The sequence below is a fragment of the Oculina patagonica genome, chromosome 7, assembly GCF_052425735.1.
Source record: "Oculina patagonica isolate OP01 chromosome 7, crgOcupat, whole genome shotgun sequence".
In the NCBI taxonomy this organism is placed as follows: domain Eukaryota; kingdom Metazoa; phylum Cnidaria; class Anthozoa; order Scleractinia; family Oculinidae; genus Oculina; species Oculina patagonica.
In genome coordinates this window covers 12,096,311-12,123,602 of record NC_135764.1, presented here as the reverse complement: position 1 = coordinate 12,123,602, position 27,292 = coordinate 12,096,311, and the positions used below count along the sequence as shown (strand labels likewise).

At 42.2% G+C, this 27,292-nt stretch overlaps 1 pseudogene across 1 annotated transcript; it reads left to right on the top strand.

Annotated features, from left to right (window-relative positions):
- The first annotated feature begins 698 nt into the window (after positions 1–698).
- LOC144659405 (sacsin-like) lies at positions 699–25,271 on the top strand (annotated as a pseudogene). Its single transcript, XR_013571885.1, has 10 exons — positions 699–796; positions 4,768–4,812; positions 8,153–8,253; positions 8,498–8,608; positions 8,775–8,922; positions 9,104–10,121; positions 10,396–10,970; positions 11,412–22,551; positions 22,908–23,187; positions 24,086–25,271. The product of XR_013571885.1 is annotated as a sacsin-like (transcript).
- Positions 25,272–27,292: the final 2,021 nt, after the last annotated feature.

Sequence of the window (27,292 nt, the reverse complement as noted above, 5' to 3'; positions counted from 1 at the left end):
TTAAAAATTAGCAATTTTGACCCGGCGTTAAACGAAGCCGGCGTTTAATAAAAAAAATACGGTATTTCTATTTCTTGTATCCATATGTTAATTTCCGCCGAATAAGAGTTACATTATCATTGTTATGATGATTGTTTTGTTTTTCAAGCTAGTCGTTTTCTCAGAAATTGCAAAAGAATTCCTAGAAATAAAGCGCTTTCTTCCGCTATACAAACTCGGCTCAATAACAAGCGTGACAAGTGTCTCAATTTTCGCATTTTTGTCTTGCGTGCAGACCACCGCGAGCAGATATGGAAGTCTTGGATCGGAAGAAAAATGTTGTAGACCAGTGGTCTATGAGGTACTGATATCATCATTTTTGGTCATGACAAACGTGTGTAGAAATTTGACTACATGGTGATCGATTATTGTAACATACTCGACTGTCATACAAACACTCTTATCTGTGAATATTGCCAGTGAAAACATAATAATAATGGATCACGTTTTATTTATGCAATAATTATGGATCACGTTTTATTTATGCAATTTAAATGGTTTCGTACAAATCCTCGTTCGCTTTGCCCTTCGTGAAGTATTGTTGAGGCTGGTTTCCCAGTGGCGTGACCAGTCGTGACACGGAAGTAAAATGATTGCTTTCCGGGAAACGCTTTTAGATCACGTGACAACGCGAGAAGACAGGATTTCTAGGAAAAGGCTTCCGGAGTACTGAGAAATCATTTTCAGCTTGGATTTCGTTCAGTTTAAGTAGTTTTACTGATGAAGAAAGGATGAATTTCATGGAAAATACAGTAAGGTAATTGAGTAACAATTTAATGAAGTGAATTAGACGGTACGCACTAACGCACACTGTCACAATTGTTTTTATGTAAGAAAGATCAAACTCGTGAAAATTATCTCGAAGGTGTAGAAGTTAAGGTTGCACTCTTCTGTAAACACAAGCTCTCATTGCAATACTGTTTTACACCAAAAAGCTGTCGTGAACACGCGACTTTCGATTTTCGAAAGCGTTAGGCCGTCCGAAGCCTCCGAAGAGATGAAACTGCTAAAGTTTGGCACAACAAACAATGGCTAAAAAATCATATTTTTAAACAAATAAGTTGCGGTCCGATCGCTTAATATTCTGCTCTCCTAAATTCCAACCTGGTACAAGGACGAAATTTGAAGTGTCGTGAACACTTCAAATTTGTAGGTTTTCGAAAGCGTTAGGCCCTCCAAAGCTTCGAGAAGCTTTTGAGATGCAACAGCCGAACTTTTGCACAACAATTAACGGCTTAAAAACATATTTTTGAAGAAATATAAGAAGCGTTCTCGATCGCTTATTCTCGAAAATTCTGTCCTGTTACAAAATTAAAAGTCATAAGCGGCAGACGCCATTTCACAGAATGTTACAGCAAAAGATAGACACTGGCTAAGCTAGTATAGGATGAGAATTTATGCCTTTGTATATACATAGTTGAATCCCGTTCACATGGTGATCGATTAGGCCAAATACAAAAAAAAAATGTTTCTCGTCCCCATCCGCTTAATTTTTTGGGGCCCTTCTCTATTTTTAATATTTGTTATTGGAGAAGTGGGAAAGAACAAAATCCAACAGGCATTACACCCCAATTAAGTAGAAAGAAAAGTCTGTAAGACATGGCTTTTGTCTGCGTTTTAACACGAACTCAGGTCAAAATTTTAAAACGATAGGTCCGTACTGGAGAGGTCAGGATTTATTTTGCAAGTTCGCTTCCGAAGAATTTGACGATGAAGGAAATAACAAATAACAAAAAAAGCACCCGCCCGCTCTCTTTCTAATGGAAACCCGGACGAAAAACATTTGTTTTTGTTTTACTTGGCATTAAGGGTATCATCGACCAGCATGCTCAACTGTAGTTAACTGTCATACAAACACTATTGTCTGCGAATATTGCCAGTGAAAACATCAGATGTTTTACGTTTTATTTATACAATTAAAATGGTTTAATTTCTACAGACCCTCTATCATTTTCGCTTCGTGTAGTATTGTTGAGGCTGGTTGCTTAGTGGCGTGACTCTTGCGTGACCGTCGTGACACGGAATAAAATGATTGCTTTCCGGGAAACGTTAATAGATCACGTGACAACGAGTTTAGGACGGGATTTCTCGGAAAAGGCTTCCAGCGTCTTGGATTTGATTCAGTTTTAGTAGTTTTACTAATGAAGAAAGGATGGATTTCATGGAAAGTACAGTAAGGTAAACGAGAAACAATGCTAATGAAGTGAAAGATAGACGGAACGCACTTACGCACACTGCCACGGTTGTTTCTTAAGAGGAATCAAACTCGCGAAAATTATCTCGAAGGTGTAGACTGAGTTAAGGTTCCACTCTTATGTAAACACAAGCTCTCATTGCGATACTGTTTTGCACCAAAAAGCTGTCGTGAACACACAAATTTTCGATTTTCGAAAGCGTTGGGCCTTCCGAAGATTCCAGAAGCTTTTGATGTGCAACAGCTAAAGTTTTGCACAACAATCAATGGCTAAAAATCACATTTTTGAACAAATAACTTGCGGTCTCGATCGCTTATTCTGCTCTCCTAAATTCCATCCTGTTACAAGGACGAAACTTGAAGTGTCGTGAACACTTCAAAGTTTTAGATTTTCGAAAGCGTTAGGCCCTCCAAGGCTTCGAGAAGCTCTTGAGATGCAACAGCTGAACTTTTGCTAGACAATTAACGGCTAAAAAAATCATATTTTTAAACAAATTATAAGTTGCGTTCCTCGATCGCTTATTCTGGTCTCCTAAATTCCGTTCGGTACAAAAGGTTTTATTGAGAGACGCCATTTCACAGAATGTTACAGCAAAAGATACACCGACAGACTCTCCAGCTAGTAAAGGATGAGAATTGATGCCTTGCATATATTTACATAGTTGAATTCCTTACTCAAAGCTGTAACCCGAAACTTTTCTGTTTTAACATATTTTCTGCTTTTCACGGCCTTTCTTATTACTTTTTACGGGCATGTACTAAAACCCGAAACAACAAAACGAAACCACCGAAACGAAACGACCGAAACGAAACCACCGAAACGGCCGAAACGAGCGAAACGAGACGAAATCACCGAAACGAGTAAAACCCATTACAATGATTGAGAGATAACCGTAAACAGGCCAACCGGAGTGCATAGTAGGCTAACCTAAGTGAAACGTAGGCTAACCGGATTGTGTAGTAGGCTAACCGGAGTGTATAGTAGGCTAACCGGGGTTTATAGTAGGCTAATCGGAGTGTATTTTTAACAATTATTCTATTAGCCCGCTTTGGATACGAGGTGGTAAATGGCCAACAAGGCGCGAAGCGCCGAGTTGGCTATAACGACTCGTATCCAACAAGGGCGAATAGAATAATTGTTTTATTAAATTCTTCTTTAAGTTTAAATCGACTGGACATTTCAGTTTGATGAAAACGAAATGATAGTACAAGGAGGCGGGGAAATTTGTGGCGTGGTGTTCACTTCTTGAGTTGAATGAAACACACGAGAAAAGCGAGCAAGAGAGTTTTCTTCCCAGGATTTTCATTCAATAATCTCCTCTAAAGTCGTCTATATATCCTGGAAATTGTGACAATAGTTAAGATTTACGGGATGATCCGAAGCAAAAGATTTTCTGGAAACTACACGTCTTGTGCAAGTCGAACGAAGCAAGTGTTTACATTGTACTTGTTTTATACGGCTCCACGGCTGTCAGGACTGCTATATTATTTGAAGCGAAATTAAGCTCAAAGTGGAACAGGTTTATTTAAGTATAAAAGAACAAGACCATGATTAAAAGGTAACAAACTTTACAGAAGCACTGAGCTTAATTTTATGATGTACAATGAATGAAACTGTGTCAGTTTTCCGTTCTTTCGTAAATTATTTGCTGCTTTATTACTTTATTCACTCGCTCTTGTTGTGCGTTTACAAGCATTATTAATTAAACTTTTCGCATCAATCCTTTTGTTTTGCGTAGTTGATTTTAGTATGGCATTTCTGTGGTTTTTGTAGGCACCGCTGATTATTTCTTCTTCATAAAGTTTGCCAAATTTGCTGTTTTCAACCATTTTTCTGATGGAACTGTCGCTTCCCGCAGAAACATTTTACGCTGAGCGGCACTTGCCACACTCATTTCCCATATAAGGTCAAACATAGGTATAAGAGCTGATAACCGGGATTCAGTGAACCAATCAGAAAGCTAGAAATGCAATATCCGAGGTTTGATAATTTTAAAAAGTAGGTTAAACGGGGTGTATAGTATTGCAAGTGGCGGAAATCTTAAAGTTTTGATTGTTTCGGCGTTTTCGGTGGTTTCGTTTCGTTGTTTCGGGTTTTAGTATATGCCCTTTTTACGAAGTGTTTCTAGGACGTACCGGCAACGTGACGGCTCATCGAGGTTTTAAATAGACTATATATAGACCATAAAGTGATCGGCAGTCAGAAAATCCCAAGTTCCAAACGTCCCTTTAGCCTGTACTTCGGTTTAAACGCTCCGGTTAGCCTGCATGCAAACAGTTTGCTCTCAATTCTTTTGAAATGATTAAACAAGCCGATTTGAGATCTATAGCTAGAGCCCTTCAAAATCACATAGTTCATCTTATGAAGATGGCATAGTTTCTTCGAATTTCTCAAAAATTCTAGTCATTTAATTTGGCGTTTTATGAGAAACTTAACTGGCTGGCTGTAATTTAGCCACAGTGTTTCGCAAATTTGCGAAATGCTGTTCTGGTTTGTAGTGAAATAAATATTCGGTACCACCGTTCTCTTCCAGATGATCTGTATGTGATAGCAGAAGAGTGATCCTTCCAGAAAATGAGTGAGTATCAAATGAATATCTTGTATATTCCCTTTTTCTGCAAGTCAACTTTATTTAATCGTACATCTCTTTGTGATGCCGTTATTTTAATCCCAAACTTGTCACAAAACAAAATAAAAAAAATTCAGACAGTCAAGCAGACGAATGCTAATTCAATCAGATTTTTAGTGAGCTAGCACTGGCATAAAAAACCAACGTACTCTTTACTTGGAGATGACAGACTGGAAGTGGGGGGGGGGGGGGGGAGAGAAGGGTGTATGTGTACTAACCAACTAAAGGGTCACGGTATTTTAGGTAATTCTATTTACTTTTGTTAATTAAAAACTCTAAACTTCAAATTGGCAGAGCAAAAGTCTTTTATTGGAACCTTGAGTGGAAATACAATGACTCAATAAACGTATTGTTCAACTTACCTATAAAGGTAGTAGAAAGGCCACCTGCCCACCCTTGCCTGCCAGCCTGTCAGCCTGCCTGAGTGCAGTGCATGTCTACCTTCCTTCCTACCCACCTACCTACTACCTACCTACCTACCTACCTACCTATCTACCCACACACATACCTACCTACCTACCTACCTATCTACCTACCTGCCTGCCTGCCTGCCTGCCTGCCTGCCTGCCTGCCTGCCTACCTACCTGCCTATCTACCTACCTGCCTTCCTACCTACCTACCTACCTACCTACCTGCCTATCTACCCACACACATATATATCTACCTACCTACTTGCCTGCCTGCCTGCCTGCCTACTTACCTACCTGCCTTTCTACCTACCGGCCTACCTACCTACCTGCCTGCCTACCTGCCTGCCTGCCTGCCAACCTACCTACCTGCCTATCTACCTACTTGCCTACCTACCTACCAACTTACTTACCTACCTACCTACCTGCCTATCTACCCACACACATATCTATCTACCTACCTACCTACCTATCTACCTACCTACCTGCCTGCCTGCCTGCCTGCCTGCCTGCCTGCCTGCCTGCCTGCCTGCCTACCTACCTACCTGCCTATCTACCTACCTGCCTATCTACCTACCTCCTATCTACCTACCAACCTATCTACCTACCTGCCCACCAACCTGCCTGCTTACTTGCCTACCTACCTTACTACTTACTTACCTACCTGCCAGCTTGCCTGCCTTCTTAGCACTTACCTACCTACCTACCTACATACCTGCCAACCTGCCTACCTACTTGCCAACTTACCTACCTACCTACCTACCTACCTACCTACCTACCAACCTGTCGCCTTTCTGCCTTTCCTACCTTCCTCCATTCCTACCTACCTGCCTACCTACCTAACTAATTAACTGACTGACTACCTACCTACCTGCCTGCCTGCCTGCCTACCTGCCTGCCTGCCTGCCTGCCTGCCTGCCTGCCTGTCTGCCTTTACACACTTACCTACCTACCCACCTACCTGATTACCTGCTTACATGCCTTTCTTTTGCCTACCTGCCTTCATACCTACCTACCTGTCTACCTATTATACCTACCTTACTACCTACCAACCAACCAACCTACCTGCCTACCTATCTACCTACCTACCTAAGTTCTACCTACCTTAAAACCTACGTCCCTAAGTGAACACTACCAGATATGGTCTTAAGTCGTGGCGTTATGCTGCAGCAAAGCACTGGAACATGCTACCTCGTGATATTCGTTCCATGGCAGGCTCAAAGGACTTTTTGAAAAAGATTAGACAAACTGATTTCAATGTTTAATAATTATATTTTATCGCTTTTAGATAGGATTTTTATATTTATATATATATATTTTTAGGAATCTTAATTTAGCTAGATGGTGTTGTTGTTTTTTTTTTTTTTTTTTTTTTTTAATCATTTTAAAATAGTCTGATGTAATACTTTTATACCCTTTGTTTTGATGTAAATACTTTTGTAAATACTAAACTTTTAATCGTGGAGCACCTGTAAACTAGCTAACAGCTAAGTGTGTACTTTTTCCACGTTAAATAAAGTATGTATGTATGTATGTATGTATGCCTGTCTGCCAAGCCCACTTTACACCTGCCTACCTGCTTGCCTGTATATTTACTTTCTTACCTCCTTACTTACCTACCTACCCACTACCTGTCTGTCTCCTACCTACCTACCTACCTACCTACCTACCTACCTACCTACTACCTACCTGCCTGCCTGCCTGCCTGCCTGCCCGCCTGCCTGCCTGCCTGCCTACCTACCTACCTACCTACCTACCTACCTACCTACCTACCTACCTACCTACCTACCTACCTGCCTATCTACCTACCTGCCTATGTACCTACCTGCCCACCAACCTGCTTGCCTACCTACCTGCCTGCCTTCTTACTTACCTACCTGCCAACTTACTTACCTACCTGCATGCTTGCCTACCTTCTTAGCTACCTACCTACCTACCTACCTACCTACTAACCTACCTACGTACCTGCCAACCTGCCTACCTACCTGCCAACTTACCTACCTACCTTCCTACCTACCTACCTACTTACCTACCTGCCTGCCTGCTTGCCTGCCTTCTTAGCTACCTACCTACCTACTAACCTACCTACGTAACTGCCAACCTTCCTACCTACCTGCCAACTTACCTACCTACCTTCCTACCTACCTTCCTACTTACCTACCTGCCTGCCTGCTTGCCTGCCTTCTTAGCTACCTACCTACCTACCTATCTACCTACCCACCTACCAACCTGTCGCCTTTCTGCCTTTCCTACCTTCCTCCATACCTACCTACCTGCCTACCTAACTAACTAATTAACTGACTGACTACCTACCAACCTACCCAGCTACCTGCCTGCCTGCCTGCCTGCCCTGCCAGCCTGCCAGATTGCCTGTGTGCCTTTACACACTTACCTACCTACCTGCTTACATGCCTTTCTTTTGCCTACCTGCCTTCATACCTACCTACCTACCTACCTACCTACCTAAGTTCTACCTACCTTAAAACCTATGTCCCTGCATGCCTGTCTGCCGAGCCTACTTTACACCTGCCTACCTGCTTGCCTGTATATTTACTTTCCTATACCTCCCTACTAACCTACCTACCCACTACCTACCTACCTAGCTACTGCCTGGATATTTTCCTCCCTACTTACCTGTTTCCTTTCCTTCCATTCCCTTTTTTGCTTTCTTTCTTTCTTTCTTTCTTTCTTTCTTTCGTTCGTTCGTTCGTTCGTTCTTTCTTTTTTCTTTCCTTCGTTCATTCTTGCTTGCTTCCACCAGTCTTTTCATGTAAGTTTTTTCGGATCAGTCATTGTCAGAAGCGATAGGCTCCAGCTATTGAATAGGTACTGAAATTGGCGCAAATAGTCTGATATTTTTTTGTTTTGTTTTTTCGTGCTAGTGGATAATGATGACGATGGGTTTGATTTGATTCAGCCATCGCTTATCCAACAGCTGAGGACCATACTAGATCAGTATCCAGATGACGGACAGATAGTCAAGGTAAAGACCTTGACAAAAGACAGCTATATTGTGCACCACAGTCTTCAGCAGAACATACTTTATGCTTATCATATCTATAAAACCAAGAAGAACTCAAAGTTGAATGTCCGGATGGCGATTGTGTCAAAGACAAATTCTCACCTAACTAAAAAGTCCTTTCATTGATACTAGTCTATCGTTACTCTATATTTCTGTTATGATTTTATTTCTTCCAAATGTGAACAATATTTCTCCCATATATTAGGAGCTCATTCAAAATGCCGAAGATGCAGGGGCAAGCAAAGTGAAATTACTTCACGACAAACACAGCTATGGAACAGAGAAACTACATAGCGAAGGCCTCGCCCAGTTTCAGGTACGTTTTTTAAACGAAGTGAGTGGCAAAACACTCGGAGTTTTCTACACAGTATTTGAATCCTGTTGGTACTTCGTTGCACTACTAATAACACAACAAATGCTTGAATTAATGCTCTGTTGTGTATTTTTTATAAAAAAAAAATGTTTGTACGCTTGTCAAACAGGGCCCAGCACTTTATGCCTACAACGACGCTCAGTTTACTAAAGACGACTGGAAAGGCATACGGATGTTGTGCGACAGTATTAAAGTCAAAGACCCGATGAAAGTCGGCCGTTTTGGCCTTGGCTTTAAGTCTGTATTTCATGTTACAGGTGAGTCTATATTTCCGATTGCTACGGGAAAATTGTTTCAAATCTTGTTTCCATTATTTTAAATAACGTCTCATCCAATACGACTGCGCGAAATGTGGCCGAAACGTCTCAGAACTGCCAAGAACCGTTCTTTTACCGCCAAAATTACAATTGTGCTCATTTCATGCTCTGTTGATCTCAGATCTCCCAAGCATCGTGAGCAGTTCACAAATTGGCGTGATTGATCCGCACGAGGAGTACTTTGGCGACGGAAGAGAAAGAAGAACGGGACACAGATGGCGAATGATAGAAGATCGTGCAGCCATGGACAGTATACCGGACCAGTTTCTCCCTTACAAAGGAATATTCGACTGTACAGATGATGTTTTCTCTGAAGGATCTTACAATGGCACGTTGTTTCGCTTCCCCCTGCGAACCACCCCATCCAAGCTGTCACAGACGCTGTACTCTGCAGAAAAGGTGCACACGCTGTTTGAGAGTTTCATGTCTGATGCGCACTTGATTCTCCTTTTTCTACAACATCTGGAATCCATAGAGCTTTACGTCCGGGAAGAGTCAGACACTGAAGCCAGGAAAACGTTTCAAGTACGAATCAGCGATGATAGCCTTCAGTTGGTTCGAGAAAAGAGGCAAGAGTTTCACAGCGAGATCACGACAGGCCAAATAGATAAAATAATGCCACAACCTGTTAAAGTAACGTATCCAATCACGATTGAGACACTAGGTTTCTCAGAAGGGAAAGAGAGTGGCACCCAACGCCATTCATTTCTTGTCACAATTTATTTTTGTGGTGGAAAGGTCTCGTCGCAATTTGAAAGCCTGGCTACAGATGGAGACCTGAGCTACCTACCCTTAGTTGGTGTCGCCATGGCATTACCAGATAGTCCCGGAAATCAAACGCCTGACATTCAAGGACACGTATTTTGTTTCTTACCATTGCCGGTGCAAAAGACGAGCTTGACAGGTTTGCCAGTGCATGTTAACGGCTTCTTTGCTTTGAACCAGAACAGACGTTACATTAAGACACCGAATGCTGAGCAAGAAGATCTGGCTGAGAAGGAAGGCCGACAGCTGACTGACAAGTCCTTGTTGTGGAACCAGTGTCTGCTAGAAGAAGCAATCCCCCGCGCGTATGCCACGATGCTGAGGGAAGCCATTAACGAGAAGTGTTATAGTGTACAAGCAGAGGCAATTTACAAGTAAGATTAAAATGTCTAAATTTTCATGTCTGTTGATCTGTATGTCCTGAAGATTTTCCAAACAAATACCGTCCTTTTCATGAGGTTAATTTCGCGAACAGTTTACCGGACTGTCGAGTATAACAGAATTGGACGCCCACAGAAGAGGTCCTTAAAGATACAGAGGCAAACAAGAAGAATATATATGCATGTTAATTAATTCTCAGATTGCCTCGTTGACCGTGAAAGGTTTGTTTTTACTGATTACTTTACTGTAATGTTCTTTGTCAATTAGAGCGTGGCCAGACATCAACAGTATTGACCAAAAGTGGAAAAGACTGCAGAACCCCTTGTTTGAGCTGCTGTGTACCGAAAACGTTGTTTACACTCCAGCCCTCGGAGGAAACTGGCTAAACGTGGAAGATGTGATCTTTAACAGAGTCCAAGAGGATGATCCTAAAGAGCTGCTTGAGCGAGTTTTCCTCAAGGCTGATCAAAATGTTGCCTCTTTGCCCGGCCACGTGTTAAAAGCGTTGGGCATGTACACAAACTTGAGTACAGAAATCACGCCCCTACTAGCACGGAAAGTACTCAAGGAAACGCCTTCGTGTTACAGAAGCATCAGTCACTCAGAGAAGTTGCTGCTTCTAAAATTTGTCCTCAAAGACGGCAAGTTTTCAGAACTCCTAGGATTAGAGCTATTGCCCGTTTCCAATGGATTGTTCACTTCGTTTTCCAACTCTGGTGAAGCTATTTACATCAGTTCGCCTGAGCACCCGCGTGAACTTCTTCCGTGTCTACAGGATCGATTTCTGGAGCAGAGCATTGACGAGAACCTCTTAAGAAGCCTGCAAGCAGCTGCTGACCAAGGTACGAAGCATGTTCTAGACTTTATTACGAAGCAACCAAAATTAATTCCATATAATTATATAATTAATACAGAGGTTTGAATTGAATAAACATTCACTTTCAGATCTAGAGTAGAAGATCGAATTTAACAAAACTTGTTGTTGGTAGGAATACGACGTCCTGTATTTGCAGCAAAACTCTGCACCGCCAAGCTATAGTAGTATGTTGTATCATGGAGATCTTAAAAGTACGGCTATCTTCGCAGTAGCTTAGCTATTTAGTAGTACACTTCGGAAATTTATTGTTCTTGAATGCATGTTACTACAGATGATATGTTTTTTTTCCATGGCAAAGCATCTCGAAGGACAGAGAGTATCTGTAAAGTCTTCCTGACTCAAAAAGGCCATTACATAAATTTTGTTAAGAGAAATAATCCAAAACAGTTTTGTTCATTTTACATAGGATGCACGCAGCTACGACATCTCTGCAAAGACAACGTAGGTACACTTCTTTCAAAATCACTGCCTCCTGAGTGGTCAGTGGGAGAAAACGTTCTGTGGTATCCTGGAGTCGAAAATCATCCTCCAAAGGACTGGCTGGGGCTCGTGTGGGACTACCTTGGCAAGAACTTTGCCACAGAAAATGAGCTTAAAATGCTTGAGAACCTTCCACTGCTTCCAATCGACATGTCCCAAGCCTCGGTAACCTTGGCAAGACTCACTCAGCCATCTAAAATAGTAGTAAGAAGCCTTCATGGCGATTGCCTTGATGACACCCTCACTGGCGTTTTGAAAGAGCTCGGTGTGACAGTATTACAGGAATATCCAAATTTCATAAGCCTCCATCCCGCTGTCACGAGTACGTTCGTCCAACCACCGTCAACTCAAGGTGTTTTAAGAGCTTTGGCGGCTTCCCTGCCCGTGATGACGGCTGGAATGCAAAAAGTACCAGACGAGGGGAAGCGCTCTTTGAGGAAGTTTGTTGCTAAAGCTTCATCACTGGAACCAGAAGAGAAGAAGGTTCTCCATTGCCTTCCTTTGTTTGAGACTCTATCCAAGGCTTTTGTTTCGAAGAAAGAGGATCTTTGTGCCGCACCCGAACAGTCGTTCCCAGTGACTCCTCGCCGAGATCTCATTGACGTTAAGGAAGACGACTCGAAGCATTTGGCAGTTTTACTGGACATCAGGATCCTGACGCCGCCTGAATTTTTACTCGAAGAAATATTCCCCGGTGTAGAAGAGGGTTGTTATACTGTTGAAGAGATTGACAGACTTATGGCCTTTGTGATGGAGCGCTATAAAGTTTACGCTGGTGCCAATGGGAGATTTAAAGAGAAATTAAAAGCTTTGCCATTTGTCTCAACCAAAAATAGACGAGTTCGGCCAATTGAAATATTCGACCCCAGAGGAGACTCGTTGAGGAGAATTTTCACTGATGAAGATGTTTTTCCTGCTGGAGAGCAATACAACGATCCTGCAGCCCTTGTGATTTTGGAAGATCTCGGAATGAAAGGCGAGGAAAGGATCACTGGGCAAGACCTTTACCAAAGTGCGAAAGCGGTCAGTGGCATTTCAAGCCTTTCAGCAGCGGAAATAAAGTCAGAAGCAATCGTGGAATACTTGACACGAAATCCTTCAAAACTTCAAGAGACCGCTTGTGGAACAAAGCTGGGATTACTTCTTCAAGACATCTCATGGGTACCCAGGATAAGAAGAAAACCCAGTGATTTTCCACAAAGTCTTACGTTTTTGGGAGAAACAAGCAAAGAGTCCAATTTCCACAAACCCTCAGAAGTCAAGAGCAATCAACTGGTAAATCTCGTTGGATCCGTAAAGCCAGTCGTTAAAACAGAGCCATCCAGTCAGTTAGCCCATTATTTTTCCTGGAACACAGAGCCAACTGTATTTGATGTCACACAGCACCTGAACAACGTAGTCAGTTGTTACAACCCAGATGAAAAGCCGCGTTACATCCTGATAGTTAAAGAAATCTATGCATTTTTAAGCCGTGCAGATCACGCCGACGTAATGATGGCTTTACGGGACCTTGACAATCCAGCCTGGATCTGGAGTGGAGATGGATTTTCTTCACCTAGCGTTCTGCTATCTGAGAAGCCTCCTATTGACCTATCACCATACATCTGCGCCCTCCCTTCAGAGGTGCTACATTTCTCTGCGTTTTTTGCCAGTCTTGGCTTGCTGGAAAAATGCGATGACGCAATCCTGCTCCAAGTTCTTCATTTGATAAAGCAAAAGTATGACAGCCGCTCTCAGTTTCCGACTACAGAAGTGAAGAAAGACCTGCAGTTATCTGTGGACATCCTGAATGAGGTTAAGCCAAAGGTTGGTGAACAGTTGCCTTCGACGCTTCAGGAAAAGGTTCTGGTTCCCACTCACGTAGAAGGAGATGCTTAACTCAAGCTTGCACTAGTTGAAGATTGCATGTACTGTGAGCACGAGTGGTTGGAAAGAAGCAATCGTGATGAAGAAATGGATTTTTTGTACGTACATCCAAACATTCCAAACAGCACAGCTGAACTTTTGCTTGTTCCAACGCTTATGAATCGAATGCTGGATCCTGACGAGCTGGAAATAGGAGAGGAAAAAATAGGAGAGGAATTTGGGCAAGAAGAAAAACTAACTCGCAGACTTAGCAGACTTTTGGAAGATTACACCGATGGATTTGCAGTACCGAAAGAGCTTGTTCAAAACGCAGACGACGCCGGAGCTACTGAAATTAGATTTCTTTACGATGAAAGAACAAACGAAGATGCCATGACCTGTCTGATTGATGAAGAAATGAGACACTGCCAGGGTCCTGCACTGTGGGTTTACAACGATGCAGAGTTTCGAGACGAGGATTTTGCAAACATAACAAAACTGAACGGTGCAACAAAAGAAGGCGACACTGAGAAAATTGGAAAGTTTGGTCTCGGCTTCAATGCAGTATACAACCTGACGGATGTTCCAATGTTCGTGAGTACAAATTACTTTGTGATTTTTGACCCCAACACTTTCTATCTGGGAAAAGCAATCAGGAACAAGAACAAACCAGGAATGAAGATAGACATCAACAAGAACACGAAGAGACTGAGAAATTTTAGCAACCAGTTCAAACCATTCAACGGCATATTTGATTGTGATCTTCGCCTGGAAAAAGAGGACAACTCGTACCATGGAACACTCTTTCGCTTTCCTTTACGAACTAAAGAGCAAGCTATTAAAAGCGAAATCAAGCAACTTCATTACGACAACAAACAAGTGGAGGAACTTTTGGATCTTTTCACTCGTGGTGCTAAAACCTTGCTACTCTTCACACAAAATGTCCGCCGCATAAGTGTGTTTCATTTGCCGAGAGAATCAGCTTCTTCCCAACAACCAATTCTGTTGTTTGAGGTCAGCAAATCATTGCATCAAGGTGGAATCTTAAGAGAATTGACAGTTCCAGTCACACTTTCACCAGCTGTTAAGAACCTAAGCACTGAAGACCAGTACTTAGTAAAACAGTGCAATGTTCTACGAGCATCATCTGAAGTAGCTAAGCGTCTAGGAGATTCCACCAGCTCTAATACTGTTCTGCTCAGCTCTGCACTAACAGTCAGCATAAAGAGCACCATTACACAATGCGGAAGATCGTTCCTTAAGGACAATGGTCACCTTCAGGATGAATCTGAAAGTTGGCTTGTCGCATCTTCCATGGGCAAAGGAAACGCAATGCAATTTGCTAAAGACGACAAGTCTCTACTTCCATCAGCTGGAGTTGCTGTTCAGTTGCTGTCTGACGAAAGTGAAAAGCTCCTGCCTGTACCTGTTGTCGATCAGATCACAACGAAAGAGCCACATCACAAGGGAAGCCTCTTCTGCTACCTCCCGCTTCCAATCTACAGTGGTTTTCCAGTGCATGTAAATGGTGCATTTGCAGTAGCCGCCAGCAGACGAGGTTTGAAGGAGAAAACAGCTGACGACAAAGACTGCTTTGAAGTAAAATGGAACAATATTCTTATGCAAGACTCTATCTGTGCAGCATATCTGGACCTACTTGAGGACGTAAAGAAGTCGGCACCTGTCACATACCAGTTTCATTCACTGTGGCCCAAAGCTTGCGAAGTACAGCTTCACTGTGAGCCTCTTTCTCGCTCGTTTTACCAACAACTTTCCTGTGGAGGCTATGCTCTCTTTTCAGATGGAAATCGATGGGTGGACATCTCTCAAATGGTCTTTTTGGAGCCAAACTTTCGGCACGAGTCACAAGTAGGAGACATGTCGTTTGAGGTTTTCCAGTTGTTGAACAAAGGGAGTGGAGTCATCATTGATATGCCAGCTGATGTGTACCAGTCTTTTGTAGAATATGATCTGGGAGCAGCAATCCAGGCTAAATGCTACGACAAGGAAAGGTTCTTCCGCGAGCTATTCTTTCCAAATGTTGCTTCGGTACCATCCCATCTGAGGAATGAATTGGTATTGTACGTCCTAGACGACAAAACTGGAAAATTCGACGACCTAATAAAAGTACATGATTGCATTCCAGCCTCCCCAGACGGTCAAGAGCTGAAGAGTCCTGGCCAACAAATCAACCCATACAAAACCGCGGCGTCACTGTTTAGCCCTGAGGATAAAAGGTTCCCTTTTGGTACGGAGGAAACGTTCTTGAACAGCATGCGACTTGCCAAACTTGAACAACTTGGGATGTTGACAGATGATCTTCCGTGGCCTGAACTTGCAGAAAGGGCACAGAGTATCAGCATGTTAAACAGATGTAGTAGTGAAGCAGCTTTAATGCGCGTACAAGCATTGGTGGATCGCCTAGAAAGAAAGCTTAAGAATGAGGATGGAAGCTCTCTTTCCGATGATATCCATAACAAATTCTTACAAGCCAAATTTCTTCCAGTGCTTCGGAAACCAAAGAAGTTTCCTCTTCCCTGGAAAGGAGATAAGGTACAAAACGATACCCAAAGAGTATTGCTGTCACCTATGGAGTCCTTTTTAGAAAGCGAAAAGTACCTGGTCTGTTGCACTGAGCCAGTGGTAGATCAATTTATCCCAACAGCTGTTCAAAAGTTCCTACATTTAGACAAAAAGAAGGCCACTCCAGACCATGTTAGAACCCAACTTGATGTTGCCTCGTCGATAAACGCTGCTAACAGTCTTGGTATAGATGAAATCCGACAGCTAAACAAAGTGTGCTTGGCAGCTTACAAATATCTTCAAAAAGCCATTGAAAACAAAGAAATGGAGATGGGGGACGTGAAAGGGATGTTTTGTGGAAAGAAGTTCATTCTCTCTGGGGAAGAATTTGTTTATACAGAACAAGTGGCTTTCAGGTTGGACGTTGATTGCTCTCCATATCTTTATCAGCTCCCACATGATTTAGCCAGATCATTTGAAGATTTAATGAAAAGAGCCGGTGTAAAACATGCTTTTGAAGAGAGAGATTACATCACTTGCTTGAAGAAAATAAAGGAGACGTTTGGTGACACAGAGCTCGATGAGAAGAATCTTCAGGTCGCAGTTAATGTGGCAGTTCAACTCGGTAACTGTCTGATAGTTCCAGAGGACGACGTCGCCAAACTTCAGGAAAATCAGGAATTATTTTATCTTCCTGATTCGCAAGGAATAATGCGATCTGTTGGTGAGCTTTGTATGAGAGACTGCCCGTGGATGCCTGACGAAATTGGGGTTCATTTTGTGAATGACATGATTCCTCATAAAACGAGTGGCCAACTAGGGGTCAAAACACGCCGTGAAAAAGCATTGCAGCATTTTTCGTCTGGTATTCCCTTTGGTCAAAAAGAAAAACTCACCAATCGTTTGAAACGTATTTTAACAGCTTACCCATGTGAAAAAGAAATCTTGAAAGAACTTCTTCAGAATGCAGATGATGCTCAAGCAACAGAGATTTCTTTTATTAAAGACCCTCGACAGCATCCAGACGAGAAAGTGTTTGGAGACTCGTGGAAGTCACTCCAGGGCCCTGCATTGTGCGTGTACAACAACAAACCCTTCACTAAAGCTGATATTGTGGGAATACAGAACCTCGGTGAAGGCAGTAAGGGAGATGATCCAAACAAGACTGGCCAGTATGGTGTCGGCTTCAATGCGGTGTATCATTTGACTGATGTTCCAACATTTGTCTCGAGTGGTGAAGAGATTGGAGATGTTTTGTGTGTGTTGGATCCACACCACAAGTACGTGCCCGGTGCAACTGCGTCAGAACCAGGAAGAATGTTTAAAGAATCAACGCGATTGAAAAGCATGTTTCCACATGTTTTTTCTTGCTACAACGAAGATGCGTTCCCCATACATAACTCAACAATGTTTCGTTTGCCGTTGAGAACCCAAGCGATGGCAGATCACTCCAAGATTTCTGAATCACCAGTAACACTGGCAGCGTTGGATGACATGATGAAAGCCTTGAAAGGAGAGCTCTTTGAAGTTCTACTTTTTGTGAATAACGTAAGAAAAATCACTTTGTGTGACATCGACGAAGAAAGTGGAAAAGTGGTCAACTCTTATTTTGTCGAGGCAGAAATGTCAGAGGAGGACGCAGCCAAAAGAAAAGAGTTTGCCACCTACGTCAAACAGATCGGAAAGACGGATGATCAAAGAAGCGACTTGTTCCCCAACAACATCGAAGTGAAAAAGTGTTCCTATGTTTTGAACTTACGAGACAGCCTTGGAAACAACGAAAAGTGGATGATTGTCCAGCAAGCTGGCTTCGAAAATGAAGTGCAAAGAAGCATAGTGGATTCTTATAACAAAGGCGATCTGGGAATGCTTCCTCGAGGTGGTGTTGCTTGTCTTTTGGAGAAAAAATCAAAGCAAGGGGAGTCTGAGATTAAGAGGAAAAAAGCTTACTGCTTTCTTCCTCTTCCTTTAGAAACAGACCTTCCGGTCCATATCAATGGTCACTTTGCACTGGACCATGAAGGCCGAAGAAATCTGCGGAGAGACGAAGCTAGTGGCTATCGTAGTGACTGGAACAACGCTTTGCTGACGGATGTAATAGCCTCATGCTATTTAACACTTTTGGATGAGGTGAGGAGTTACCTTGATTTGCCAATCACACACAGCACTGAACAAGTTACCGTTAACTACAGTAAAGATGCTTTGGTGGAAAAGCTCGCAAACTACGAGAAGTTATTTCCATTGGTTGTCTTAGACAAATCTTACTGGGAGACCTTGGTAAAATCTGTGTACCAAGGAATGGACAACAAGGGAACGAGACTCCTTCCAGTTGTGCGTGGCAACCCATCAGAACGTAACTCCGCTACAGTTCAGCTATCGTGGCTTCCTCCAACAGGCGAAGGAAAAAGCAAAGCATTCTTCAACAACCTTGGAAAAAGTGATTGTTTTTCCCGTGAACCAAAGCGTTATCTTGAAAGCGAGATGGACAGAGAAAACAGACGAATTCAACAGAAAACAACATTTGAAGAAATTTTGCTGCAAACAGGTTTCAACCTTGTAAAATTCTCTTTATCTGTATTTGAAGCATTGCAGAAATCCGGTGTGAATTCTCCTTGCGTGTCTCCTTCTGCTGTAATGGAGTTCTACAAGACCTGCAATAATGAAGATCCCCTTTGCTGCATTGGATCAATGTCAGTTGATGTCAGCGAGACCCCATTTAAAAACGCTGACGGGGTCATACTCGTGCTTAAGTACTGCAAGGATGATGAACACTTCTTAGCAAACCTGTCTGGCCTACCATTACTTATGACACAAGACAACTCCTTACACCAATTTAGCAGTGCTTATCCTAAGTTTCTCTCACGTCATTACGGAATCCTACCGCAATGCGAAGAGCTGTTTGTCCACGACGAAATTAGGAAGGAAATCTTTGACGATGCATCGAGTCTAGAGTCACCTGTGTTTAAGCGTTTTGGAGTGAAGGAGTTTGCAAATAATTTACATCGAACGTTGCCACGCGAGTTTGTCAGCAGAGAAAGGTACGTCCAGTGGTGTCCAACAGATGTATCAGTGCCAAATCGTACTTGGATATATAGCGTTTGGGCTTTCCTGAATGAAGAAACAAAGAATGTATTACAGGAAGAAAAGGTATGTGAAGAAGAGAAGAAAAGAAGAATTCAAGCAATACTCGAACCTCTTTCAAACTGGAGCATACTCCCTGCCACAGAGACGACCTGTGTGCTAAGATCACACAATGGAAAAACTTCTGGTGTGAAAACGGAACACTTCCTAGTGCCCTTACGATTAGCAGGATCTGTCCTTGATTTGTCAATTCATGATGCTTCAAGTCGGCCACTTGTGCAGGCTTTAAAAAAGCTCACTCTGGCAGAAGTTAACTATGTTGTGATGTCCACTACGGGCCCCTTTGTTTACACCTCGCTGGATTCCTGTCGCCTTGCACGCCTGCTAGTTGCGACCCTTAAGTATCCAGCATCTTTACTGACATCGTTGGAGCAGAAGTTGACGACAAACCCACAAGCGCTTGTAGGGCAATTGCGGACTTTGGAATGCAAGACCATTTTGCAATACTTCAGTGACAATGTGGCTGGTTTGCAAGAAAGGGACAAGAACATACTAAGTAGACTTCCTTTTTATCAAGCAACGAATGGTGCACTCGTCAGTGTATACAGTAAAAGAGTGTGCGCCCTTCCTATTGGCATTCCACGAAAAGAAATGGAAGAGTTGGGACTTCGACTACATGTAGTGTTTTTGGAAGGCTTGTCACGACTATCTCCGTTGTTCGAATTTCTGGGATTCAAATGTGTCTCGGCCGTCGACATGTATTGTAATTTCATTTTGGAATACTTTAGCACTTTTAGCGCAGAAGCAAGGCTGGCTCATCTAACACACATCCGTGCATCTATTTTAGCAAAACTATCAACCGACGACAGTGACGACAAACAGAAGCTGTTGGCTTGTTTGAGAAACGCAGCGATTGTTACCTCCAATGATGGGACTTTAAAGAGAGCATCTTCCTACTACGATCCCCACAATGAGGTTTTCAAAATAATGCTTTCTGAAGAGATGTTTCCTCCAGAATCTTTGAAGACACACGAATGGCTGTCATTTTTGAAAAAAATCGGGCTTATCTGTGAAGTTTCCCCAGATCTTTTCAAGAAGTTTGCTACGGAAGTTGCACGTGAGGGCGCAACACAACGGAATAAGAAAACTGACGAAAAGTCTAAAGAACTTGTGAAGCACCTTTTTCTTCGAGAAAATGTTTTGGAAGAAGAGCTTCTACAAGCCGTTTCTGATATCCGCTTTGTTGCCACTAATCCTGTAAACCAAGAACTTCAAGCCCTCTATCCACAGTTTGGTGAAGGACGTGATGACAATACTCCATACATTGCATTCAAACGCTCTGTGGTAGCAGAACACACTGAGATTGTTTGGACGACTGCAGGTATCCTTCCACATTGGGCACATCCAGAGAATTATCAGTACCTGATGAAACTTCCAGAAAGTATAAATAAAAGTGGTTACTGCGATTCTATTCTCACCCAACTTCAGGTTTTTAGAACGCCAACTGTGGAACTGGTTGCTCTTCACTGCCAAAATTTATCCTGTCATTTGGAGATCGATGTGACGCCTTTTCAGAAAGACACGAGGATGTCAGTGATGAGGAATATCTACAGGTTTCTTCAAGGAAAAGCCAGATCAAACACATTCAGAAAGGACAGACTTGAGCATACGCCTTGCCTTTTGGTCGAGGAAGGTAGACGTTTTGCTTATGCTAAACAGGTAGTAATTGAATTGAACGAGAACCTTGAGATCAAGCCGTTTCTTTACAGAATGCCTGCCGAGCTCAGTGAGTTTACGACACTATTTAAATACCTGGGCTGTTCCCCTTCTGTCACACCTTCACACTATGCCATGGTCCTAGACATGTTACACGGACGGTGCAAGGCAAACCAATTGCATCCAAATGAAGTTGACAGTGCTTTGAGAGCGGTTAAAGGTCTTCTCGAAACCTTGCAACACACTCCCGCCGCAACGTGGGATATATCTACCTTGTACCTACCAGCCACATCTCCATTCAGTAGCAGTCCGGATGACAATGTACAACCCGTCGTGTTAAGGAAGGCCACCGAGCTTATCTTCAATGACGCTCCGCAGTACAAGGATCGTATTCAGGACTTCAACCTTCCTTTTGTTGTGAGTCTAAAGAGGGCCGATGTCTGCTGCAAATCCGGTGCAAATTTCCAGGACTTAATCATGCTTCTTCCCACAGCTGTCCGGCCTCAGATGATGTCTTCTGTAATCGAAGAAAAATTCGCGGATTCTGAAGACAATGCCGAGCGTTTTGATTTTGGTGCTGCTAGCGCACTGAAGAAGCAGCTGCACTCGGAACAATTCTACCGTGGAATTGTCAGACTCATTCGTCACGCCAATCAAGGTGGTGGGCTAGACGAAAGTGTGATCGCTACTGTGAGAAGCAGTTTACAAAGTATCGACTTCCTTGGAATGAGTAAAATTGTCACTCATCTGGTTCATAATGGGATCGTGATTCGAGGGAGTGAACTCGAAGTACCATACTTTTTGGAGAACGTTTCAGAGTCCGGTGGAGAGATTTGGAGAGTATATGTTAACGCAGTCCAGGACGCGGAAGAAACCATGTCTACGGTAGCCTTAACGTTAACACAAGTGATTGCGGGGGTGTGTCGAGGACTGCTGCGAGAAGCAACTATGTACATTCCCGCCATGCTCCTCAGCCAAACTGGCAAGATATGTTCCTTACTGGATAGAATGAAGATTCGGCAAGACGACCCCTATGATGCGGAAGAAGGAGAGGTCATCCCGCCGCCGGGTAGTTTCATCCCTATTGCAATGCATAACCTTCTAAATCCGGCATTCGAAGTGTTAACTCCCGGAGAATACGTTGGATACGAGTTAGACGATCCAAGTTTGGAACTGCAAGAAGGAGATGCCACCTACATCTACGCCGTGATAATCGAAGAAGTACCGAATGACAGTGTCAGTGTCTTTGCGAAGTCCTACAAGATCAACATTGGAGACGACAAGGAACCGAAAATTGTCCATGTTACCGACCTGTACAAATTTTACCGCTTTCAAGAGGTAACATCAGGTGAAGTTGTACTGTCTGACATGCAAGAGAGCTTCACTCCACGACGGATAAACAGAAGATTTTCGAGGAAATTACAAGAATGCTTGAAGAAGCTTGGAAGCTACCGGAAGACAGAGGAAGACAAATTATCAAGCGACTGTTTCTACGGTGGCATCCCGACATGAACCCAGGAAACGAGGCGTTCTGCACACAAGTGTTTCAACACTTAAAGAATGAAATTGAACGACTGGAAAGAGAAACATTGCAGAACTACGGGGTGTCCTATTGTGTCTTCTATTGTTTCTGGGAAGCGCGTGTAAGGCGGTACAAATCACAGCGCCGAGAGTACCGAGACAGCGTCGTTCAACACTATGGGTCAACTGGCCACAGTACACGTTCACAAACGTCCAGAACACGTTCATGGGAAGTTCCCCCAAGCTTCTGTACCACCAATCCCCAACCACGAGAGGCACGACGCTGGTTTCGACAAGCTGAGGCCGACCTGGCGGCTGCTGAAAACGACATTGGTACTGAGAAAACGTCTTACGAGTGGGCCTGCTTTAAATGCCACCAGGTAAGGATATTACATAAAAGATCATCGTGTAACTCGGTTTCAATATTTCACTATAATTCAGACAAGGGATGAAATAAAATTTCCATAAATAAATCAATACTTAGACCGGTATGACTGTACTAGAAAAAAGAAATTAACAGATATTCTATTCCGGGTTTATCAAATTTGAACCTTGTTTGTTATACCACGTAGTATCAACGAGTCTCCTGTAGCTCCGTAGTGCAGCTTCCAGTCAGGTAGCAGTTGGTCAAACCTGTAATAGAACTGTGAATAAAATCGTGTTTTTCAAGGTAGGAAATACAAGCATTTCATTCTAAGTGAATGGTTTTGTAACGAGAGCGGCGTTTGATTTGCAGGCTGCAGAGAAAGCATTGAAGGCTGCCCAATATTCTGTAGACGCTTACAAGACCAATGTTCACAACTTAGTCCAAAACGCCCTGACATTGGACGACTCTCAGTTGACCACGTTATCAAGCCAACTTGAGGCTCGCGTGGGCGATTCAACGCGCATGCGCTACCCCGACCAAGTTTGTTTTCCTCAGATTCCAAACGACGTTTACTCGCGAGAAATGGCCCGCAATGCATTGGAATTAGCCACGATGATCCTAGAAAAAGTCAGAAGCAGAGTTAGATAAGGTACGTACTTCAACAATAAATTGCGCTTCCTATAGAGGGAGACAAAAAAGATACAGTTGTTTGTTGAGACTCATTGTGTTCGTTTTTCTCTCTCTTCCTCTCAAGCCAATTAAAACTGACAAAAATCATGTTGCCAGCTAAGGCCAGAGAAAACAAGTTGTAAGGAAAAGCTTCCAAATGTACTTGTTTAGTTCTTTGAAGACCAATAAAATTACTGGAAATTGCTTTTATTAGTAAATCAGACCGTAGCGTACAGGTACAATTGACACTGTGTGCAAACGGTGTTCATGTGTAAGGGATCCGAAATGGATAATTACAGTAATAGTTTTAATAACGAGTTGTAGGTAGGGTATTACAAGCAATTCCGCACAATCAGTTTCCATTGTCTAAACTAAAAAATGTTGCTGCTTCCTCAGATGACGGCGGCGAGGTGGGGAGGATCTCAACTTTCCACTTCGTACTTTTTAAACCCCATGTCAGCCCCTTCTTAATTGGATCCCGCCTAGTTGTGCTTGTTCATTTTAAAATATTATGCAATATTATGATTTTTTCTTTTTCTCCCAGTTTCCACCATCCTGGAAAAACCGCTTCTCGCCCTCTCTTTTCTCGCTTCCCGTAAACGTTCCTCCCACTTCACTGATTTCCGTCCTGGCTCTACAGTGAAAATTAGGTCTTATAAATTTTAAAATAAAATTAGCTGATGGATACATCTCTTGCCGAATTTTGCCATCCGAACTGCAATGATGAAATCTCCGTCCACAATGTTACACGTTGATGAAGTATCTTAAGCCTAGATTTACAGACTTCTAACAAGATGCGAATAACAAAGGTTTTTTATTCTTTTTTTGCAAAGATTTCCATCTAAAGCATTAAATGGACTCTTCACATTTGTTTTTAGGAAACGTTCCCTGGATTGCCATACCGCGAGAGACAATAATGGCATCATGATATGCACTCAAAGATGTCTTCCTAGTCGAGGTTTATTCTAGCTATTAATGCGATTGAAAGCAATAAATGAATGATGAATGAAGTTACATTTATTGTAGACTAGAATCGTAAATGATTTAGATATGTTAAGATATGCAGCGAATCTACAACGTAATGAACTTTGTAGCATTTTGAATACCATTCTTGACAAAATGGCCTAGCTGAACAACAATCTGCAGCGTTGCGTATAGGTTTTTTCCTATTTTCTTTTTGTGAAGTTTGCATGAGGTGAAGGACTAGTAGATAACAAAAAAATACTGAGCTTCTAAGTTACGTTTAGATAAAAGAAGTTTCTGGTATGTTCAAAATAACCAACTTAAGTAACAAAATAATCAAACTAGCAATCACGATGAACTATAGCTTAGATTTCAAAGTGCAGAATGAATTTCAGTTTATTCCTTAGTTAATATAGGCCCCTAAATATATTTAAATTTTGTATTGCTGAGTAAAAGATTAGTTGATTATGGTAAAGTAAGTTGGTTTTCTCTGTTTACATTTTTTTCTATATGCTTATGTTGCCCTTGCTTTATCAGAAATTTAAGGGGTGCTTTAAATTCGTTATATTATAGCTGGGCAAATCAATGTCGTTTTCATAATATATTTTTTTTTCTGGCTCTTTCCCCACGTTACTGGCAGCCGCATTACGTGAATAGCGAAAAATGACATAAAATAAAAACAAAACAAAGTCGGATCGCTTAGACTTTTTGAAGTAACTCATTACTTCATGAAACGTACAAGCACGTGCTTAGCTATGTTTTTTATAAAACGCGCCAGATAATTTCCAGGCATGCCACGAAGACAAATCCAAATCCAAATGTAGTTATAGTTTTAGTTAAAGTTTCACCATAAGTTTAATTTGTGGGAAAGAATTGAGATTAACTTACCCATTCCAAGCAGGAAATTGCTCTAGAACACTGATACGTGATGTCGATCTTGCCAACTGGTCAGCTCAGCAGTTAAAGTTCTGCATTTAGCTAGTAGGAGTGGATAAGAAAAACGTTGTGTCTACTCAAACTGTCTTGTTAACCGTACAATTGTAGTTAATGACCACTGTAATGACAGAAATTAGGTAAATAAAGATTGAATGTTATCACTCACTCTGACGCCTCTTTTGCATCCCACAACAGACAAATTGTTTCAACCAACAGTCGTTGCTGTCAACCTAACGGAGTTGTATTACTTGAATAAATATAAATGAAAGCAAGGCTATATATACAGCACACACCGAATAAGGAGCAGGGAGAGTGGAAATGGAGCAGTGGTTAGAGCGCTCGTCTCCTACCAATGTGGCCAGGGTTCGATTCCGACCCGATGCCATATGTGGGTTAGGTTTGTTGGTGGTCCTCGCCTCGCTCCGATGATTTTTTCCGGGTACTCCAGTTTTCCTACTTCCTAAAAAACCAACATTCCAAAATTCATATCCGACCTGAATAGAAGACCTGCAACAACCCACAAGTGAAGCATTGACGCAACATGCCACGTAACACCCCGGAAACAAGGCTGCATTTATCACGACGCGATAATATATCTTTGATTTGCAGCTTGTCCATTTAGAACGGATTGTTACTAAGATCTGTTCTAATACAATCAAAGCCAGTAGGAATAAAAGAAGTTCATTTTTGGAAATTGACTGATTTCATTCTTTCAAAATTCCTCTTCACCCAACTCATTTCCATTCATTAATTTTGACGTAGATTGATATCAACTTGTACTGCCCAGAAAATTGGGGAGAGTACTAACAATGAAAGTGACAATTTGCGCACGTGACATTAAAAAGAGAAAACAGACAGAGTAGCGATACTATATTGCTCAATGCTAAGCGCCAGATGTGGGTCCTAATAGGTTTCAAGTCGACTTGGATTTTAGGTATCTTTGCTTCGGATATTGACACAATGTCATGTCGATAGCGCACAGACCAAGTGTCCATTTTACGCTAATTGGCTTAAAACGTGAATACGTTAAGTTTGAATCCTCAATTTAGGGCCCCCACCTTCCAAGTAAGCCAATGCTACAATGCTATGCCCATATCTCCTATGCTTATGTCACTGATGTCATAACTAACATATCCTTGTATTTGTGCTAATGCCAACGTCACTAGTGAAAAAACTGTAATCTAGGTAATAACGTTAGCCTACCGGTGCGATGTTATAAGGAAAAGGGAAAAGCCTTACTGGTATAAAAAGTGCTCATTTCCAAGCAAACGTTTTGTATACATTTGGCCCACAAAAACAGTGTTTTAGAAGTATTCTACACAATACTGGTCCATTGGCCACACCCGTCGCACGACCAATGCTCGCTATCTCGCTTGCCTGGTTGGGGCATTCTGTAATGGCCTAGGTGGGGGTCAGTGCCGCTAAGACTCTGATGCCCTTACCCTATTTCAGACCAAGTTCCGCCGGATTTTGTAACCATAATTAAGACTAGACCAAAATTTTCCACCCTTACCCAGACTAAATATTTTTCAAAAACTTTATCACTGTCATGGTTCACACTAACACTAACTGAAACAATATTTTATCAGTTTCTTTTCCTATTGTAGACTGATTTTTTATTCTCTGGTCAATTCATTGGGAAATTGTAGGCTATTCTAGACCAAAACTCTCAGACGTTTTTCCCTATCCTAGACTTAACTGCTTGAAAACCCTACCCTTCATAGTAGCAAATATCCTTATAGCCTAAGCATGGGATTCACCCCGCCCCTCTTCTGATCTTATCCTATCTATAAATATGTTGATTGCTAAGGGCAACCATAAGGTTTTCCCAACATGTCATTATGGTCTTTAAACATTGAGTCCATGTTATGAACCAAAATATATCAATTAACTACATGTGTAGCACTTGCATGCATTTATTCCATGACTAATGTTAGTTCATCCACTGACACACTGTCAAACCTGCAGATATTACAGCTAGCCAGTGAAAAGCTAGCCCATGTAAAAGTTAGCATTTTGACCTAGCAAATCGGTCTGAGATATAACGTTAATTACAAAATGTTAAGTGTGACAAACTAGCATTAACCTGCAGATCCACCCTCCTCCACCCTCAATCAAAACTCTGCATCTTTGTACTGTGTGTCAAAGGAAGAGAGAGGTAATATACATGTACAATCAATACACTC